Source organism: Lepus europaeus, chromosome 1 (genome assembly GCF_033115175.1).
Source record: "Lepus europaeus isolate LE1 chromosome 1, mLepTim1.pri, whole genome shotgun sequence".
NCBI classification, from domain to species: Eukaryota; Metazoa; Chordata; class Mammalia; order Lagomorpha; family Leporidae; genus Lepus; species Lepus europaeus.
Genome location: NC_084827.1, coordinates 164,632,873 through 164,652,326, shown reverse-complemented (window position 1 = coordinate 164,652,326; position 19,454 = coordinate 164,632,873).

The following is a 19,454-nucleotide window of genomic DNA, read 5'->3' as shown; positions in this document are numbered from 1 at the left end:
GTTTGAAGATGAAAAACAGGAAGGCTTGAAAGAACCAGGATTGCAAATGTACCAAAATGGTCTTAACCCTATCTCTCAACTGGTCCAGTTAGACTTTCATCGTTTGACAGCAAGTTGGGATTTCCAAGGCTCATTTCTACATCGTGAACCATAATTTGTTAATGATCGTAGACCAGCCTCTCTACTGCAGGGCAGTATGATGTCAGCTTATCCAGGCACAACTATTAATCTCAAATTAAAATGTTCAAAAACCTTCAAGTGCAACCTCATTCTAAACAGATATTCTGTCGTCTTCACGTTCCCGGCTTCCCTTTTTATGAAAGCAGTCAATCTCCAGCTTGTTCCAAAGTTAATAAGAAGGTTTATTGGACACAGGGCACACTTGCACCCATCACTCTAAACTGTTCAAAAGTAATTGCTATTTTTGAACACCATTGAAGATGAAACTCTGTACTTGGAAGTATGACATATAAGTCAGTGGGTATTGCAGATGAGATGAACCAGTGTGAGGAAAGATGCTCTGCAGAGGTATGACTTTCATTGAGCCTTAAAGTATTAGATAGGTATAAAGAAAAGGGACAGCACTCTTGACAGAGGCAATTAGATACACATGCACCCACATGTACAAGAATTCAGAGCCTGGGGGACCAGATTCTGCACTGCCATATGATGAGCTTTCTCTAAGTGGTGATGATGCCTTAAAAACTAAAGGATTGCATGGCACAATGAGCACAGGACTTTCCCTACAAACATGCCTTAATAGAATATCCATTTCTATTGTATTTTTTAGAGAAAAAAAAAATAAAGGTTTGTGTAGGGGAAGGAGGAATTAAGTTACATGATTACTAGGTCCTTTATGTGAATAAGAGTCAAATCAGAAGTATTGGCCCAGATTCTCCCAAATCATTCAGGCTTATAGATAAGACCAGGGAATGTTTCTAATAAGAGGAATAAATGTAAAGCCTCTATTTGATGTTATCTAATTGACCTCCGTATTTTGTGTGACATGACGATCAAATCCATGCTCCATTTCTCTTCTCATCAGCGTACGCAGCCAAACTGGCTTTCAGACAAAAATGCTCTGATTGGTAGCGTTTGTCCATTGTATAAATAGTCCATGGTATAAACAGTCCCACCAAGATCAAGTTCAAGCCTCCAACATGAGGGAAGTCACTATAAGAAAAGTGTGAAAGAGATGCACAAAACCAACTCTCACACGTGAGAACAGCCAGCTCTAGAAGACCATTGCACCAACTCCTAATTATTCTGTCTTCAAAATGTACCAACCTTGCATCTTTTCTGTCAGGTGAGATCTCCTTACAAACCCCAAGTTATTAGTTAATGAGATGAACTTGCTTGCTTTCCTTTTCGAGTTACTTGTCACATCCTCTTCTCCACAGGAAGCACCTATAAATTTGGAAACAAAAAAGGTACAGGGGACAATGATCCATTTACTCCTTCTATTCACATTCATTTTTCAGAAGCAAAGAAAGAGATATGAAAAGGGAGGGAAAGAGAGGGAGAGTGAGAGGGAGAGATTACACTCCCATCTGCCAGCTCACTCCACAAAGCCATGTAAAGACCAGGATTGGGCCAAGCCAAGCTCCAGATCTGGGAACTCAATCCAGGTCTCCCACATGGGTAGCAAAGACCCACCCACTTGTGCCACTCAGAGTCTGAATTAGCAGGAAGCAAACCCAAGTAGTCTGATACAGGAGAAGGGTGTATTAAATGGTGTCTTAACCACTAGGTCAAAGTCTTACCCCTGTTTTCTCATATTTATTGATCTTAAGAATAGAAAATGAAAGAATGAAGTAATTTCAATTTATTTTCTACTTCTAAAGTAGCAATTGAAAAACTCTGCCTAAGCAAGGGTGAATTAATATGATTAGGTTCAAAATAGAAATTAACATGTTGCCTTTTCTACAGAATGTCAGATGTGAAAAGTTCCATTTTGGTAATCCCTGTTTTCATGAACATCCTGCTTACAATTTTACTTGCCTGTGTTATTCAGTGCAGAGCGTTTACAAATAAATAGTGCAGTGTTTGGGATTTTTTTTTCCTCCTTAGTAATTCTTCTGTAATTAGTGTCATGAATTCTTTCAAATTCTGGAGAAAAAAGCTTTTTAAGAATTTTTTTCTTTCTTTGTTGAAAAGTGGTTTCATGTTTATTATCATAATTTTGAATGCTATTGCAGCACCTTGAGTGATATATTTTTACTCAGTGAGCTATGACTTGGCTTACATTCATGATTTGTGCATTAATACTATTCAAGGTTATGCAATAACAATCAGAAATTATGATAATAAACACTGAGCCACATTTCAACCAAATATGATAAACTCATGTGAGCTTTTTAATCTTTTCATTAACAAAGCATCTTATGCTTCAGTGACATTCTAATTACCCAGAAATTACCCAAGAAAATATGTAATTATTTCTAGTAATTGACAGTGACTCTATATGTAACACCTTTTTATGTTAAAATAATTGCTAAAATGTGACCTTTTCCCCCTAAATATGTGATTTATTTGACTGCATTCTGCTTTTCATGCAAAATGTAAAAATAAAATATGACAACTAAAGTACATAAGTAATTGGAAACTGTTTAGTGACCTAAAAACAATGGTCGATAATGATCCATGTTTCTAAATATCCATCTAAATTTAGGGTAATTAGACTTCTCATTTTCCCTCAATATACTAAAACATGCTCTTTTCCAGAATGGCTCTGGCCAGTCATTCCAAACTCTCATGTACATTGTAAAAGACCAGAAGCCTATCCTTAAATATGAACAGTCATAAAAGAAAAAGGAAAAGCCACTCTCTCTGAAACTAAAGCCAGTCAGAGGGGAGGAAGCCATATCGATCCTTGCCACCTTTAAAATCTCAATGCTTTGTGATGCTAAAAATAAAAAAATCTATTGATAATTGAGACCTATTCTTTCAATAAACAAACAAGTGCTTGAACAGGTGCATCTACCGCTTCCTCTCTGTTCACCAGAAAGTTTGACCTAGCAGTAGCCCTACCTTGAGAGCCACATACACAGCTCCTTCCACAAACCTCTGCCTTTCTGTTATTTTCTCACTGCTGCTTTCCCTCTCTGAGTTAGGGCAAAACACCAAAAAAAGAAGTCTTTGTCATCACACACTGTCCTTTTTGACCAATATAGTGGATTTAAGAAAAATGATTTATTTATTTATTTTAAAGGCAGTCACCAAGAGGCAGAGGCAGCGAGAGAGAGAACACTTCCATTCTCTGGTCACTCCCCAGATGGCTGCAATGGCTGGAGCTATGCCAACCATAAAAAGCCAGGAGGCAGGAGCTTCTTCCAGGTCTCCCACAAGAGCATAGGGGCCCAAGGACTTGGGCCATCTTCTGCTTTCCCAGGCCACTAGCAGAGAGCTGGATCAGAAGTGGAGCAGCTGGGACTCTAACTGGTGCGCATATGGGATGCTGGCATGGCAAGTGGCTGCTTTATCCACTATGCCACAGCACCACTCCCATAGTGGATTCTTTTTTTTTTTTTAAAGATTTTATTTATTTATTTGACAGAGTTACACAGTGAAGGAGAGGCAGAGAGAGAGAGAGAGAGAGAGAGAAGGAGGTCTTCCATCTGCTGGTTCAATTTCCAGATAACCACAATGGCCAAGCTGTGCTGATCCAAAGTCAGGAGCCAAAAGCTTCTTCCAGGTCTCCCACGCGGGTGCAGGTGCCCAAGGGCAAGGGCCATATTCTGCTGCTTTCCGGGGCCATAGCAGAGAGCTGGATCAGAAGTGGAACAGCTGGGACTCGAACCAGTCGAACCAGTGTCAATGTGGGATGCTGGCACTACAGGCAGCTGCTTTACCCGCTAAGCCACAGCGTCGCTCTCACTGTGGATTGTTTAAACAACAATATACCGTTATGAACCACATAATAACATTTTATCAATCTAGTTTATTGGGATACAAATCAATATAGTTTTGCACACCAAAGGGAGGGACTGAAATTTTTGTCAAGCCAGATCATTGTAGAACACAGATATCCTCTTGTATATTTCTATCTTCTCTGTAAAAATCACTTGCAGGGAGTATTCTTCTGAAATTTTAGGAGAAAGTACACAAATGTAAAGCTAGAGTCATAATCAAAGCCTGACATTTCTTCTATGTGATCTCTCTCGGAGGCTCAACATGGAAGCTCTTTTGGGAACCGTGGATCCCTAAAGATTTGGTGGAGCCAGGAAGCAAAGGTGGACAGGCACAGAACAGGGTAAGCACTGACGCCTCATTGTCTTGGCTGTTATCCAGTCAGTGCCTCTCTGAATTTATTTCCTGTCCATACTGGAGTTTTGTTGGTTATAACTCAAAGAAAGCCTTCATTTTCTTTCAGTTTGTCGATACAAAATGGAATTTTTATGAATTCATGGCATCGCTGGATCTAGAATGGGGCACATGTGACTTTTAGCCCAGATGTCTCTGTCCTGAGACAGAAAAGTGACCCCATGGTATATTGACTGGTATATGGACTTCTCTTTGGAGAGCAAGTTCAGCCCTGAGTGGCAGGTTCCTAACCAGGGAGAGAGGCTCAGTCAGAAAGAGATCAGAGGCAACAGGCATGCGTGAACGTTAACAAGGACCCCGAATCAGGACACAGCTCAATGCAACCTGCCAGAGCGTGGAATATAGTTCTCTCAGTCTTTTTTTTTTTTTTTTTTTTTTGACAGGCAGAGTGGACAGTGAGAGAGAGAGACAGACAGAAAGGTCTTCCTTTTGCCGTTGGTTCACCCTCCAATGGCTGCCGCGGTTGGCGCGCTGCGGCCGGCACACCGCGCTGATCCGATGGCAGGAGCCAGGTGCTTCTCCTGGTCTCCCATGGGGTGCAGGGCCCAAGGACTTGGGCCATCCTCCACTGCACTCCCTGGCCACAGCAGAGAGCTGGCCTGGAAGAGGAGCAACCGGGACAGGATTGGTGCCCCGACCGGGACTAGAACCCGGTGTGCCGGCGCCGCAAGGCGGAGGATTAGCCTAGTGAGCCGCGGCGCCGGCCAGTCCTCTCAGTCTTCGTCCATGCTCCAGACAACTGGCCAGCCACACCCGTGGGAGGCTGCTACGTGACATCTGTGATATTAGGTATGGAATAGGGTTTACTGCTTGTTATGTAGATGTGCACTATTCATTGTTATCTCAATCGCCTTGAAGTTTGACAGAAAGAAACTGCCCTCTTTTTCCTATGGGCCAGAGAGGGTCTCCTCACTCGGCAAATCCTGTGAGCTTTTACCTTCTCAGCTCGGTGTCCTTCTTCTGACCTTAAACTTTCTCGATGCCTGGAAACAAAGCTTCTCCTGAGAACTCTCACGGCCCTGCAAGCTGCGTTTGACAAGGAGACGGGCAATGCGCAGTGCTGTCGCATCCCGGGGAAACTGCCACTCCCTCATCAAAAATCGTTTGTTTAACGTAGAACCGGGGAGTCTGCCGCAAGTTAACAGACTTAGTCCCTCACCTCCAGCAGCTGATAATGTCTTGGAACCCACAGAACAACAATGGCACTTTGGGGACTAAGTGCCTCCTTTTGTATTAGACACAACCTCCCCCACTCCCTGTTTCTGGCAGGCAAGGATCCACCTCAGGGAAAGCCGGTAATCTGCAGCAGAAACACTGTATCCCCCTCTGCTATTTCTGGGTGGAATTCTACGTAAAAGACCCAAAAAGAATCAACAAAAGCGGTAATGAACAGGAATGAGCAGAAAACTGGCCTGCCCTGAGCACTTGGTCAGCTGATCCTGCCATCGATTGGGTGACTAGACTGTCCTCCAGGGGCCACGAGAAAGGTACTTACCCTGCTGGGCCAATAACAGGAACCATAACTGCACCTGCCAGCATAAAATCATCGTAACTTTTAAGTAAGAAATGTGGGACTGGAATCATGGCATAATGGGTAAAGCTGCTGCCTACGATGCCAGCATCCCATAGGCTCTGGTTCATGTCCCACCTGCTCCACTTATGATCCAGCTCCATGCTAATAGTCTGGGGAAAGCAACAGAAGATGGCCTGAGTGTCTGGGACCCTGCTACCCACCCATGTTGGAGACCTGGAAGAAGATCCTGGCTCCTGGTTTTGACTTGGTCCAGCACCAGCCACTGCAAGCATCTGGGGAAGGAACCAGCAGATAGAAGACCTCTCTTTTTCTCTGTAGCTCTTTCAAATACATAAATAAATCTTAAAAAGAAGGGTAAATGACTGGCTAGTGTTGGCCCAATAAATGCCATCAATTAACATTCTTAAGTGCTGTTTACCTTTCTTAACTCGTAAGCAAGTGTTCCCATTTGACAGATGAGCGTAATGAGGCATAGTATATAAAGGAGTCTGTACAGGACCCTGAAAAAGCAAAGTGCCATGGCTCAGCCTCAAGGCTGTGCGACCAGTGGTACCCTGCTTCTCTTGCAGCTACCAGTCTCTCTACACAATTTCAGATTCCCATGACTTTCTGATATATGAACAGAAAAATGAGGCGGTGAAGACTAAACTTACCCTGCGGTATTAGGTTCCTAAACCCCTTGGCAGGAGGGAATTGCTTAGCCCAGGCATCAAAGAGACATTTAACCCACCTGCAGAGAGCTTTCCTACCCAGGGGCTTGGAGGAGCACAGCTCCCCACCCCCCTGTGAGAATCCGAATTCGGCTACAAAGGGAATCATTGGACTGTAATTGCTTCTCCTTTAATTTTCTATCTTGTGTGAATAGAGTCAAGATCCAGGCCACCGTACTTCAAATACCGCCCAAGTTATTGTTCCAGATATTGTGGTTCAGTTATTTCAGTCAAGCAAGGACAGGCTGCAATGTTTAAACCCCCAAGTTCATGGTAAACAAAGAAAATCCATCACAAGACACGAGTGCAAGAGAGATCCTTTCCAGACTTTCATTACCAACTGTAAAGGAGGGCTTATGTGTCCTTTTTTTTTTTTTTTTGACAGGCAGAATGGACAGTGAGAGAAGGAGACAGAGAAAGGTCTTCCTTTTTGCCGTTGGTTCACCCTCCAATGGCCGCCGCGGTAGCGCGCTGCGGCCAGCGCACCGCGCTGATCCGATGGCAGGAGCCAGGTGCTTATCCTGGTCTCCCATGGGGTGCAGGGCCCAAGGACTTGGGCCATCCTCCACTGCACTCCCTGGCCACAGCAGAGAGCTGGCCTGGAAGAGGAGCAACCGGGACAGGATTGGTGCCCCGACCGGGACTAGAACCCCGTGTGCTGGCGCCGCAAGGCGGAAGATTAGCCTAGTGAGCCACAGCGCCGGCCTTATGTGTCCTTTTAAAGCAAGCCCTCGAAAGGTGATTGTTAGAGATGTGTGAGGATTCGCAGAAGCCCTTCGCTATTACCCAGCTTAGCATCCAGACCCAAAACATTGCCAAAGAGAGGACCTGTTGTTGAGCTGTCATACTCAGATGTTCGCGCTCTCTTGGCTAGTGGAAAGACATTTGATCAAACTGCCTCCTGTTTAGAAACTCTGATTTACTTGGTCAAGGAATTCATCTCCTTCTAGAATCCTAAGTTCAATGTGGAGTCTTGGCTTAATTGTGTAGCCTTCCAGTGTCTCTCTACAGCCATCTGCACAGGGGAAATAGAACCTCTCCTGCTTATCTTTCAATGCTTATATGAGTCAAGATTCTCCAGAGAAATAGAATTGTCAGGACACACACACACACACACACATATACACACAACAGTAATTCAAGGAATTCATAAAATAGAAGTTTATTTTGATAACCATGCATACTTTTTCATAATACTTATTTTCCATGAACTTTTTGAAGACCCATTGTGTATATGAGCGTGTAGGGGGAGAGAAAGCAAGAGAGAGAGGAAGGGAGAAAGAATTACTTCAAGGAATTGGCTCACATAGTTGGAGATTGGAAAATCACATATCTGTAAGGCAAGTCAACATTTTTGAAATTCCAATAACAGTTGATATTGTATCATTTTTAAGATTTATTTCTTTATCTTTGGGAAAATGGCAGGGCAAAGTTACTACTTATCAATAGTCACATTGAATGTAAATGGCCTCAACTCTCCAGTTAAAAGACACAGACAGGCTGAATGGATTAAGGAACAAAACCCATCTATTTGCTGCTTACAAGAAACACATCTTTCCACAAAGGTGCATGCAGAAATGAAAAAAGAGCTGGCATAGCCATCTTAATATCAGACAAAATAAACTTTAACACAAAAACTGTTAAGAGAGACAAAGAGGAGCACTATATAATGATTAAGGGATCAATTCAACAGGGAGATGTAACTATTATAAATGTATATGCAACTAATTACAGGGCACTGCCATAAATAAGAGTGTCAATTTACTAAGTCAACAACAAGAGTCACTGTGCACTTACTGCTTATGTAGGATCTCCGTCCTTAATTTTTTATTGTACATTGTAAATTAATGCTATAACTAGTACTCAAACAGTATTTTACACTTTGTGTTTCTGTGTGGGTACAAACTGTTGAAATCTTTACACAATATGTACTAAATTGATCTTCTGTATATAAAGATCATTGAAAATGAATCTTGATGTGTATGGGATGGGAGAGGGAGTGGGAGATGGGAGAGTTGCGGGTGGGAGGGAAGTTATGGGGTGGGGAAGCCACTGGAATCCAAAAGCTATACTTTGGAAATTTATATTTATTAAATAAAAGTTTTAAAAAATAAATAAAAATATAAAAAAGATTTATTTCTTTATTTATTTTGAAAGAGAGAGAAAGAGATAGAGATGTGTTCCATTTGCTGGTTCACTCTTCAGAGATGGCTGCAATGGCCAGGGCTGAAGGAAGGAAGTTCAAGTCAGGAGCCAGGAGCTTCATCCAGGTCTCCCTTGTGAGTAGCAGGGACCCAAACACTTGGGCCATTCTCCACTGCCTTTCCCAGACCATTAGCAGGGAGCTGGATCAGAAGTGGAGCAGCCGGGATATGAACTGTTGCCGGTATGGGATGCTGGCATTGCATACAGCATCTTTACTCACTATGCCACAACACAGGCCCTTGATGTTGAAGTCTTAAGGCTGAATTCCACAGGGCAGGAGGCTGACAACAAACAAGTTTCTGTGCTTCAGTTTTGAGGCATAATTGCTTCTTCTTTAGGAAGTCCTTGCTCTTAAAGCCTCCACCCCTGAGTGCTTTATTTAAGGTCTATTGATTGTAAATTCGTTTCATCTACAAATATGACAGTTCTACAAAAGTTAATGGTAATTCATAGTTTTATGAAAAAGTATGCATCGATTCCAATTCTTGGTGCCAAAGTAATCAGCATTTTAATAAATGTATTTATTTTCATTTTATTGGAAAGGTAGAGAGAGAACTTTCCATCTGCTGGTTCACTCTTCCCATACGCTGGCATCAGCCAGGGCTGGGCCAAGCTAAAGTCAGAGGCCTGAAATTTCATTCATGTCTTCTACATGTGTGGCAGGGACTCAAATTATGGAGCAGCTGCCTCCCAGGGCGTGCATTAGCAAGAAGCTGGATCAGTAACAGAGTAGTAGGAACTCAAACCAGGCACTCTGATTTGGGATATAGACAGCCCAAGTGGCTACATGCCCGCCTCTAAACTTATTTTTTTAAATTCCACTTTTCCAAACTTTCTGAAGTTCCCTGTACCTTCTCAGAACTTTCTGAAACACCTTTGTACCTTCTAAGAAACATATGAGAACCATGAGCTGCCCAATTCACAGAAAAAAAATGAATCATCATGAGGCTGTTTTAAAATTCATAACAGGGTGGGGCATTTAGTGTAGCAGTTAGGATGTAAGACACTATCTCCCCCTGGAACACCTGCGTTCAGGGCCCGATTCCAGTTTCCTGCCAATGCAGATTCTGAGAGGTAGCAGCGATGGCTCAAGTGATCAAGTCCCCACCACTCTGTCCTTGTGAGACACCTGGCTTTGTTTATTCCCTAGCTTTGACACACTTTCTCTCTCTCTCTCTCCCTCTCTCCTCTCTCTTTCTCCTGTCCCCCTGCCTTGCAAGTAAATAAAAAATAAAACTTTTAGGGGTTTTTTCTTCTCTTGGAAGTCCCCCTCCATGCCGGTCTGGCTGGAAGCCTTTGACTCTTTATAAATCTTTTTTAAATCTCAAAGAATAAAAAATGAAAAAAAAAACTTTTAATTAAATAAGTCATGTCAAATGAGGACATACATAGGAAAGGAATTTCCAAGATATGAAGAGCTGCACAAATACTCATATCAATTAGTTAATAAACATTGAGTTTCTGTGTCACACGGGGCTTTGCAGAATGCAGAGATGAACAAATCAAAAGACCTGCCCTCGAAGAGCTTGCCATCCTTGACATGCCAAAGTCAAGGGCGCAGGAAGCTGAGTGCTGCTAGGCTGGCTGCCTGAGGAAGTGTCAAAGGAACTGCGTGAGCACATCGCAGCCTGTGGCCGGAGAGGTCACCAAGGATGGATGCCTGTCAAGGATCTTCGTTTAAAGAAATGCCTTGCAGATGCTCACCTGTGCTTACCCAGATTGTGCCCCTGCTCCTTCTCATGAAACTTGATGGTTTTTTCTTTGTAACATTGCAATGCATGATTGCCTCATTGTGGAACAGTACTATCACTCAGTCTTACATCCTAGGAGAGCAAAAGGGCCTAATGTTCTGTTTGTACCTTCAACTTCCCCAACATTTAACACAGTGCTTGGCACATGGTGGATGTGCAAACTAGAATCAGTGAATATTGGAATAAATGGAAATACATATCACTTTCCTCTACAGCAATTTTTCCAGCTTTTAATTATGAAGAAATTCAAATATACAGAAAAATAGAAAATTGCACAATTGTTAATGCTTTTGCCATTCTTGCAAGATCTCCTTGTCCTCTCTCTCTCTCTCTCTCTCTCTCTTTCTCTCTCTCCAGACACACACACACACACACATACGTGCTTATAGGTTTGTTATTTTTTATCTCTCTAGCTTTATTGCTATATTATTTGAAAGTAAAATCATTTGAAAGGCTGATGTCATAATTTTTTGCCCCTGAAATATTTCGGAACACATCCACTAAAAATGAGGTGGCGTACGTTCTGTATAACTCCAATACCATTAGTCAGCCTCCGCAAACTAGCAAGAATTTCCTAGCACCCTCCAATAGCCAGATCATACTCAAATTTCCCTAAGGGATATTTAAAACTCCTTTCTTGTCAAGCTATTATCTATTCGAGATTCTGGAATTACCTTACCAACACAGACACATACATACACACACACACACACATAATTATTTTGTTATCATTTTGCATTGAAACCTTGACAACATCATTCAACTGTCCTATGGAATGATCCACAGCCTGGATTTGTCTGCTTTCTCCTTATGGTGCCATTTAACCTGTTCTCCCAGTCTTCTCTTTTCTGTAAGCTAAAAGTCACCCCAGCAGTGTGACTACATTCAGGTTAAACTTGTTTGCTGCCTTCTTCATATCGTGTCCTGTCAAGTGTCAGTGTTAGTGCGTCCACCACTCAGGATGTGGAGTTTAACTACACAATCAAGATGGCAATCATCTGGTCTGTTACACTGGTGAATTTACCATCTTTGGACTGGCAGGAACTCATTAAAGCAAACTTTCGAAATTTTATTTAGAACTGAAACCCAAGTTAAATTTCTCTCCCTAGGAATGAACACAATCCAAAAGCTTAGTCTATTTGTAGAATATCTTTGTCTCTTTTCATTTGGGGTAATGAATGGTTACGTAGGGGTTCTTCGATTACCTTTGCAGAAAATGTAGCTGAGCTTAAACTCCAGTCTTCATGAATTTTAAAATAAATGCACCCCTCCATATATTTAAAAAGACAGCAGTTTGTACAAATCTCTGACTACAGCATTTTCACTCAGCATTAATTACATATATCAACTTTTCATCCTTCCTGTAAACTGATATTATTTATTAAACTCACAAGAAAAGGCACAATTAATCTTTATGATTCATTGTTTCTCCTGCAAAGAACTAAAGCATATACAGAGTTGATTTGAATTCTTTCGTCCCCCATGGGGGCTGCATAATTGGGTTAAATCAGTGCTGCAACATTGAAGTACCTCTGGGAGCGTGCAGCAGAGTGTCAAGAGTACTCAGTAAACAAGGGCCTCTTATTTTTTTTTTAAGATTTATTCACTTATTTGAAAATCAGAGTCAGAGAGAGAGAGAGAGAGGAAGAGACAGAGAAACAGAGATCTCCCATGTGCTGGTTCACTCCCCAGATGAGCACAATGACCAGGCCAAAGCCAGGAACCAGGAGCTTCATCTGGAGTGTCATCCAGATCTCCCACATGGGTGGCAGGAGCCCAAACACTTGGGACCTCTTCCGTTGCTTTCCCGGCCCAGTAGCAGGGAGCTAGACCAGAAGTGGAGCAGCAGGGACATAAACTGGCACCCATATCACAGGTGGCAGATTTCCCCGCTATATCACAACGTCTGTCTAGGGGCCTCTTTCTGAAGCACCAGTTTTCCATGATGGTAAGTAATTTCAAACATCCTTACACACCTAAACTATGACATAGGACAGAATAAGATTCACATGAATGAAAAGATACAACATGCAGATACTTTAGATAAACCACTGGTCAGAGCCCTTTCTATCCCTACCAGTCTCACCACCCACCGCCCACCAATCCACAAGTGTTCACCCTCCTAGGGTTTTTAACAATTTTTTTATTTATTTAAGATGAAGAGAGACAGATAAACACAGCATTCCCTTCCACTGCTTTCAGCAACAGCTGGGGCTGGGTCAGGCTGAAGCCAAGAACCTGGAACTCAAATCAGGTCTCCTGTGTGGGTGCCAGGAACCCAAACACTTAAATATCACCTTCTGTCTCCCAGGGTGTCCTTTAGCAGGGCTGAAACCAGGAATGAGAGCCAGCCTGGAACACAGGCATTCTGAAATGGGATGTAGGCATTTCATGCAGCGTTTTAACTGCTGTGTCAAACATCCACCCACTCTGCTCTTGGATGCAGTTTGGAGCCACTGAAGACAGGATTTGAAATCAACTCCATATGGCATTTTTTGAAAACATCAGATAATGTGTTTGAATATTTTGCTGATACAGCAAGAACATTTGGGATCACCTTTGATTCTTCTTCCTGACTTCCGTTCAAGCAGTAACCAAGTTCACAACTCCTTGATCAGTTCCCCAACTTCTTTGCCTTCCCACTGGGGCTGTCTTAGGTCAGGTCTCCATCCTTCTTCTGCCAGACACTGCCAGGGCTTCTTACATGGCATTCTTAGTCCTTGGTTCCTCTTCTCCTCCAGTCCATCTTTCAGCTCTTGCCAGGTTGTCTTCCGAAGCACAGCTCTGAATACACTGATCTCCTGCACAAACCTCCAGTGATTCCTCTAGGCTTGCAAAGCAGAGCCAACACTGTTCACAGCAATGAAGACTCTAACCTCCCTTTCCTGGTCCATCTCACAAGCATCATACACTTTATTCTATAACCAAGTAATTTTGAATTGCTTTGGCCTCATAATGCTTTTATACATGTAAAAACTGTTAAGGACCCCAAATGCTTGCTTTCCTTTATAAAGGATAATGTTTTCAATCCTGCTGCTGGTGGTGTTGAGAAATAGTTGGTGGCTGAGTAGGTTCTATCTACTGATATTACCACATTAGAAATTAAACTGAGGGGGGCAGATGTTTGACCTAGCAGTTGAGATGCCAGCTATGATGCTTGCATCCCAAATGGGAGTGCTTGTTCCCAGTTCTGGCTTCCTGTTAATGCCTACCCTGGAAGGTGGCAAGTCGATGGTATAGTGGTTGAAGACTTGCACCCACAAGGGAGACCTGGAGTGAGTTCTGGGCTCCTGGCTTCAGCTTGGCCCATCGCAGGGTGTTTGAAGAGTGAATTAGTAGAGGGGAGCATTCTCTCTCTCTCATTCTCGCTCTCTCTCTTCCTAATGAAAAAAAATTAAACTGAGAAAATTTTTAAAATATCAAAACATTAGTTAATATTAAAAGAACAATTAATCTATTTTACATTAAATAGATGACACATATTATGAAAAGAACTATGTTTTCCAAAACAAAAGCTCTGTTGACTAAAAGAGTGATGTTTCTTTATGTTTTTGTAAATTTTTTTAATGTTTAGTTCAACAGCTACAACTAGATTCTGTTATGTGTTTCTGTGTTGAAACTTGTGGGCTCATATCATGTAGCCTCCAGAATTCCACTGTATGCTCACAAGAAATTGAAAGTTGAATGGCAAATAATATGTTAGCATTATCATGAAAAGAGTTTTGATCTCATAAACACCCTGAAAAGCTTGTGAGGAATCCCTGGGCTCGCTGGGCCATACCTCGAGAACCACTGCTTTTTGGAAGTTCTATATTGCTTTCACACAGTTCACCTCTAAGCTTGTGACACTTCCTCTCTTTAGAATGCTCTTCCCCTCTAGTTTCTCATGTTAAAACTCGCCCTATCCATTACTTCTTAGGTATCACTTTTCAGGAAACCTTCTTTCATCTCTGATAGCTTCCTCCTTGTTTGCACTACCACAGTATTTTGATTGTACCATGATTGACATACTCAAAGATTTAGGCAAAAAATTGAGTGCCTACTATGTTCAAAGTGTCTATCTCTTTTCTATTATCCTTTCTCTATTTACTCCCCCTACATTAAAATTTATTTCCTACCCTGTCTTCCTCAAGATGACAACAAAAGCTGTCTCTTAGGGGTGGAATTAGATAGACTTTGGTTTCTGGAAAAGAATACTTTTCGTTACATAGTTCTCAGTGTACACTATATCAACCACAGGATTCTGCCATTATGTAAGATATCTACCACATGAGAAGTCTTCCAAAAAATGTGTATTATGAAATATATATATACATTTTTTGAAAATTGAATAAACTAGTTTTATAATTCCATTGTTCCAAAACTTATTGAACTACCTTGGGCATTGGCATTGTGGTCCGGTGAGCTAAGCTGATGCTTACAATACTGGCTTCGCTTACTGGAACGCCAATTCTAGTTCAGCTGTTCCACTTCTGATCCAGCTCTCTGCTAACGTGCCTAGGAAGACAATAGCAGATGGATCAAGTTTTCGGGCCCCTTCCACCAATGTGGTAGGTTCTGATGGTTCCTGACTCCTGGCTTCAGCCTAGATGAACTCCTGTCATTGCACCCATTTGGGGAATGCAACTGTGGATGGAAGATTTCTCTCTGTGACAATCTGCCTTTCAAATAAAAAAAATCATTTTTAAAAAGAAATACCTTTGTACATAAACCACACTAAAATCAGCTTACTTCTCTTTAGTAAGCAGAAAATTCCAAAGCAATTCATTTGATAAATGTTTATAAACAAGCTTTTGAAACACTCTAGCCCTGGTTTACACTAGCCACATTCGATTTATCAACTATGTAGTACAGAACTTGTGGAAGAATTTAAAATTCAAGATGAGTGGGGTGACTCTGAAGCCTCACTTTCCCTAATGCCAGGATTCAAATGAGTTCAAGCATTTAAGGTAGGAGACTCGCTCGCATCTGGTACTTATCTCTGCAGCAATGCATACATTTAGACAGGACACTTGACATTCCTGGAACTCAGCATCTTCCACTAGATTAGAATCTCCTGAAAACCAAAAAATGTGTGATTTTTGTCTCTGCACAGAAATGCTCCATAAACTTTTGAAGAATAAATGGCCTCATGATGAAGAGTTAGGTTAAATAAATCCCAAAGTCCTTCTCAATTAGCTAAGCATCTAGCATAGTGCCAGCATGAAGTGCACACGAATAAACAGTTGAACAGTCTAATTTCTGATTCCACTCTGAGCAAGATGTTGCCCTAGGCACCAGGGTATTGCAGTAATGACTAAGATATGATCTCTGCCGTCACAGAACTCAAATTTAGCCCAGTATTAAGCGTTACTACAAACAAATATGGAGCAAACAAAGTTTATGATTCTTTATCTAACTTAGAACACCAGGATATTTCAAATTCCACCACTGACTGGCAAAGTCATTTTTTATCTCTGCTTCTAATAGACATAACTAAAGGCAAGGGCTAATGGGATGTCAAAGAAGTGTCATCACAGCCCCTTAATTGATTTGAAGGTGATTTCATAACTATTCAAGGCAAAATGATGTTCTCACTGATGGAAGATATAGAATGTACAATTTGCATCTCATCAGAAGAAAAAAATTTCCTTGGTTTCCTCCACAAAGCACTAATGTTCTCAGTAATGCTGACTGTGCTATTTTGAGAAATAGCCATCGTGCCCTCTACAGAGTTAGAGTAAGAGGAAATATTGCCTCCCCAGGTGTCAGGTTTCCTCTCCATAATGGAAGGATGTGTGGGACAGCATTTCAAACATAGTCACAGAGGAAAAAGGCGGCTGACAAGTAAGATGGATGAATGAGAGAGAAAACACATGTTGAGAAGGAAGCTGTCAGATGTAGATCCCATTTGTGCATCAGAAGCATCCTAATTAAAAATGCCCATTATAAGAGCCTTTGGGAAGGGAAAAAAAAAAAAAGGAAGCCCACATCTTTGTAATACCAGAGCTCTCAGAGAAAATCCAGGACTCTAGGGGTTCCCTCGGATTGCAGTATTCACATTGGTAGCTGCATGATGGCATCTAGGATGTTAACTGCTTCTATAACTCAACCAAGGAAATTGCATGTTCATCAAGGATCCCTTTGTTTTTGAGGACTATCAGAAATTCGGATGAAGTACAGAAGTTGGAAATATTGGGGTGTTACCATGCAAGCTGAAGTTCAGATTTTCCAACTTCTAGTCAATAATGATTTCTTTCTTTCCAGTAATTGGCGGCCTGAGCCTTCTGTGTGTACAGTGACATTAGTCAATTCCCAAAATGCAGTGGACCAAATTAAATAAAAGACTGCAGGGAGATTTATCTAGAGAACATGAATCTTTAATGAGCCTTTGTCCATGTAACTCTTAGAAAAGAAAAAGACTTGCAGAAACAGGGCTGGTTTCTACCCACGCATGAAGTCTGGGTGAACTGGAACAGATAAATGAGTATCCTTGATCTTACCCCATTCCACTGGAATGGGGCTTCATCAGATCATTGGTGAGGTCCTTTCTACTCTGACCTTCAGACTCTCTTAGTCTTTCATCCCTTCCTACGGAGTGTGTAGGGGCCATTGTTAATATGCATTGGATTTGTGGTAGGAGGGCAATAGTGGCCCAATGGGCTACTATTTAGCTGCCCAGGCCCAGTCTCACCTCCTCCACTTACTAGTGCTGTGACTTTGGGCACGTTACCTAAGCCTTCTGTAGTTTCTGCATTTCTAACGTGAGTTATTAATGGTATCCACATCTCACGTGAGTGCAATTGCAAAGATATAATGAAATAATCTACAAAAAGCACTTGTTACAGTACCTGTTACACAGTGAACAGGAAATACGCATTTGCTGATGTGATATATATTGCCCATCTAGTGGTGAGAGAGGATACTTTCACTGCAGAAGCTACCATACCTGTGTTCAGAGGCAGACCTGTGAAGTGCAGGGAGATCCTTTGTTATGAGACAAATAAAAGATGCTTGTTGGAACTCCTATTTTGTTGTAAATGCATGCAACATATTTATATGTTTACTGAAAATAGGCTTATTAAAAAGATTTGTTTCAAGGAAGAAAGAGAAAGATCATAGGGATAAAACAAGATGGAGCAAGGATGAGAGATGGATGACCACCTTTTGTTACCTTTAATACTGCTTGGTATTAAAGGTATCCCACTCATATGTTTTTTTACAGTTCAGATCTTATCCATAAAATAAGTGCTTTCTTCAAAATGATTTGGAAGACTCAGTTTGGGTATGCTATATGCATCCTATTGTCATGACTTTGTTCCATGTAAAAACTTACTTTTATTAAAACAGACCCTAGGGGCCTGGCACTGTGGCATAGTAGGTTAAGCCTCCACCTACAGTGCTATATCCCATATGGGTGCCGGTTCAAGTCCCAGCTGCTCCACGTCTCACCCAGCTCCCTGCTGGGGGCCTGGGAAAGCAGTGGAAGATGGCCCAAGTCCTTGGGCCCTTCCAACCTCATGGGAGACTGGGAAGAAGATTCTGGTTCCTGATCTCAGATCGGCCCAGCTCCAGCCATTGCAGCCATGTGGGGAGTGAACCAGCTGATGGAAGCACTCTCTCTCTCTCTCGCTCTCGCTCTCGCTCTCTCTCGCTTTCTCTGCCTGTCTTTCCCTCTCTCTCTTTGTAACTCTGCCTCTTAAATAAATATTTTTTTTAAAATAACAAAAAAGGCCGATGCCGTGGCTCAACAGGCTAATCCTCCGCCTTGCGGCACCAGCACACAGCTTCTAGTCCGGTCAGGGAGCTGGATTCTGTCCCGGTTGCCCCTCTTCCAGGCCAGCTCTCTGCTGTGGCCAGGGAGTGCAGTGGAGGATGGCCCAAGTGCTTGGGCCCTGCACCCCCATGGGAGACCAGGAGAAGCACCTGGCTCCTGCCTTCAGATCAGTGCAGTGCGCCGGCCGCGGCGGCCATTGGAGGGTGAACCAACGGCAAAGGAAGACCTTCCTCTCTCTCTCTCTCTCACTGTCCACTCTGCCTGTCAAAAACAAAAAAAAACAAACAAACAAAAAATAACAAAAAAGCCCCATTTTAAAATCTTTTAGCAGCTATTCTTACAGATCTTTAAATACATCACGACATATCAGGGAACAAATATAGCTGAGCCATTCAATGTAGCCCTGATAATTTATCCATCCATCAGCCCCCCTGCTATAACCCTGTAAATATTGGACCAAAGCCTGTCTCAAGAGGAACCTTGAAACTGATGAGAGTGTTATGTAAGACAGAGATATCCCCAGAATTTTGGTAGCATCACTGCACACCCACAGATTACAGCCAAATTCAAGCATTCAGTTGTTTCACAAGTTGTGTGGCCATCGGATTGCTGGCTCTTCACTGAATGCAATTTGATCAAATGTACCTAACAAGCATTAAGCTCTGCAAAGAAATATCAGATAGATTATAATTTCATTTTTTATTTAAATAAAACCACCTGCATTAGTACTTTTCAGGTAGTAGGCTTCACTCATCAGTCACCTTGAACTGTAATTTTATTTGTGCATTTTACTGATGCAAAACATCAGGATGACATGGCCTAGAATTATACCACAAGCAAAATAAAGGCAGGGGAGGAAAGAGAAAAGAGGCAAAAGAAGTAAGGACAGACGCCTAGTTATAAAATTAATGCACAGAAAAAGTGAACAACCCAAGAAACCTTATCCACATGATGGAGAGGGCCAGAGGCTGTTTTTGTATGTCAGATTCAGGCAGATGTCATTGTTTCATTTTTCTGTTGCCTTATTGACAAAATCAGATCACACAACCAATCCAATCAATTGTTCAAAAAATAAGTTGCTGATCTTTGATTATACACGTTGAAAAACAGCAGTTTTACATAAGCTACTAGTTATGACTTCTACAAAGTGGTCATTCAATAATAATATGTTGATA